This window comes from Chiloscyllium plagiosum, chromosome 32 (assembly GCF_004010195.1).
Source record: "Chiloscyllium plagiosum isolate BGI_BamShark_2017 chromosome 32, ASM401019v2, whole genome shotgun sequence".
Lineage (NCBI taxonomy): Eukaryota > Metazoa > Chordata > Chondrichthyes > Orectolobiformes > Hemiscylliidae > Chiloscyllium > Chiloscyllium plagiosum.
In genome coordinates, this window is record NC_057741.1 from 15,384,506 (window position 1) to 15,387,666 (window position 3,161).

The following is a 3,161-nucleotide window of genomic DNA, read 5'->3' on the forward strand; positions in this document are numbered from 1 at the left end:
GGGGAATAGATAGACAGTCAGAGACTTTCCCCGGGTACAACAGAGTGTTTCAAGGGGACATAAATTTAAGGTGAAGAGTGGAAGGTATAGGGGAGATGTCAGGGGTGGGTTCTTTACCCAGAGAGTGGTGAGGGCATGGAATGCGCTGCCTGTGGGAGTGGTAGAGTCAGAATCATTGGTGACCTTTAAGCGGCAATTGGATAGGTACATGGATAGGTGCTTAAGCTAGGACAAATGTTCGGCACAACATCGTGGGCCGAAGGGCCTGTTCTGTGCTGTATTGTTCTATGTTCTATGTTCTATGTTCTAATGGGCCTCCTTCACCGCCGCTCCCTCACCACCAGACGCCTGGAGGAAGAACGCCTCATCTTCCACCTCGGAACACTTCAACCCCAGGGCATCAATGTGGACTTCAACAGTTACTCATTTCCCCTTCCCCCACCTCACCCTAGTTCCAAACTTCCAGCTCAGCACTGTCCCCATGACTCGTCCAGACTTGTCCTTCCTGCCTATCTCCTTTTCCACCTATCCACTCCATCCTGTCCTCCCTGACCTATCACCTTCATCCCCTTCCCCACTCACCCATTGTACTCTATGCTACTTTCTCCCTAACCCCACCCTCCTCTAGCTTATCTCTCCACGCTTCAGGCTCTCTGCCTTTATTCCTGATGAAGGGCTTTTGCCCAAACGTCGATTTCGAAGCTCCTTGGATGCTGCCTGAACTGCTGTGCTCTTCCAGCACCACTAATCCAGAATCTGGTTTCCAGCATCTGCAGTCATTGTTTTTACCTCTATGTTCATAATTTGCAAAGGTCTCATTATGCTAAGAAAACAGTGCTTATGTTCTTATGTTCTCTACTTATACAAACATATACACAAACATTTTTGATATTTTCCAACATTTTGAACATTTCCTGTTGTCAGGACAAAGGCATGCAAAGAAGAGGAAAACACAATGTGGTGCATAATTGGAACAGAGATAGAATAGTTCACAACAATTGTAGCTTTAGGGTCTGCAGACAAAATTTTCAAACCTGAGATGAATAGCTCTATTAGATGAAAGTTGCAAACACATAGGACTATTTTACATCTACTGAAAGGTCATTTTGACTGGAGGGAAACAAAGACATTTGATTATAATCATTTGAGAGAACAAAACTGGTTCTCAATAAAATTCATACAAAGTTTCTTTGCCAGCAAGCAGTTTGTTGTGGTTCTGTAAAAGCCAAAATATTCAATCTTGTGTATCCCTCAAGAAACAGCCGGCATGTTGGCTCAGTGGTTCACACTGCTCCCTCACCGTGCTAGGGATCCGGGTTCAATTCCACCCTCAGAATGTGTCTATGCACATTCCCCACTTTGCTCTGGTCTCCTCCCACAGTCCAAAGATATGCAGGTTAAGTGGATTAGCCATGGGAAATGCTGGTTTACAGGGATGGAGTGGGTCTGGGTGGGATGCTCTTTGGAGGATTGGTGCTGATTCAATGGGCAGAATGGCCTGTTTCCACACAGTAGAGATTCTGTGAAAGATAAAGCAAAGTAAATTTTTCAGTTTACATTTATTTATGAAGTCTCAATCAATTTAAGCTAAGAACAATATCTCTATTCTGTTATTTAGTGAAGTTATCAAATCAGTTTTTGCATATGGCATTGAACTGTACCGGACAGAAATCAGGTCAAGCAGAAACATTTGGATTTTAAAAATTCATAGGCAGCAATGCCAATGATTTGCCACAGACAATGCCTGTTGGTACCCTCAAGTAGAGGCTCTGTCAATTGGAGGACACCTAATTTACAAGACATTGGCAAACAATTGCACCAATATGCGTACGCTTCCAGAGCCCACTTGTCAATTTAGCTACAAGATGAAGCTCCTGTCCAACACACTGAGGCTTGAGGAAATAGGAGGAATGTTGATCCAAATGCTTTGAGGATAATGTCTTCGAAGCCAAAAAAGCAGACCTGAACAATCCAATTTTAAAGAATAACAGTTCGTTTTCCATCAGATAGCCAGTTTGATTCAGCAACCTAAACATAAACATTGATTGGTGCTTCTCTGGAGGTTTGTATGCCATCCCTTTATTGTAGTACTGGGTCCACACTCAGCCAGGGAAGTTAGCTGTCTTAGCATAAGGAGAGCTCTTCTGATCCCACCCATATCCCTTCCCATATCAACTAAGCTCTACCAATTGGTATGATAGAATTCCTAGAGTATGGAAACAGGACAGTCAGCCCAACAAGTTCACACCTACTCTGCTTCAATCCAGACTCACCCCTACCCTATCCCTCGAACCTTGCATTTCCCATGGCTAATTCATCTAACCTACACATCCCTGGACACTATGGGCAATTTAACATGGCCAATCTGAACATGTTTGGACTGTGGGAGCACCCAGAGGAAGCCCACACAAACACAGGGAGAATGTGCAAACTCCCGACTGTGATGATGCTGCTCCTTTAACAAGGTTATACTGTCCTTGGCTTTATTTTCAGGGAGGTTGTAAAAGCAGTGATTCTGAAAAGTCTAGGTTTGAAGGATTTTAGGACCAATTTGATTATCGCTAACAGATATTGCATCAGACAAAAGGCTTTCAAGTTTAAAAAAGACTTGTACAATGAAACGGGAATGGTCAGTTTTCCAAGCTCAGCTTTTCTCTAGTTGAGTTTGGTCTGGTTTGTTTTTTTTTTAGCAGTCTGACTGTTCACCGAAAGTAATCAGTGAGTTTGAGTCTGCTAGTCCAACAAACAGCTACATGGAAGAAAGTTTTCCAAGTTAAATCCCTCTATCATCTCTCTCTCTCCTGTGTTTAATTTTACATTTTTAGCCAAGAAGGATATAAGGGGACTGTTGCAAGTATTTGGAACAGCATCATTAAGTTGGGATAATCGAACCTGGAACCAGGGTCCCAGGTTCGATTACAACCTCAGGTGACTATCTCTGTGGAGTTTGTACATTCTCCTGTGTCTGCGTGGGTTTCCTCCGGGTACTCCAGTTTCCTCCCACAGTCCAAAGATGTGCAGGTTCGGTGAATTGCCAATGCTAAATTGCCCATAGCGTTAGATGCATTAGTCAGAGGGAAATGGGTCTGGGTGGGTTACTCTTCGGAGGCTCGGTGTGGGCTTGTTGGGCCAAAGAGCCTGTTCCTACACTGTAGGGAATC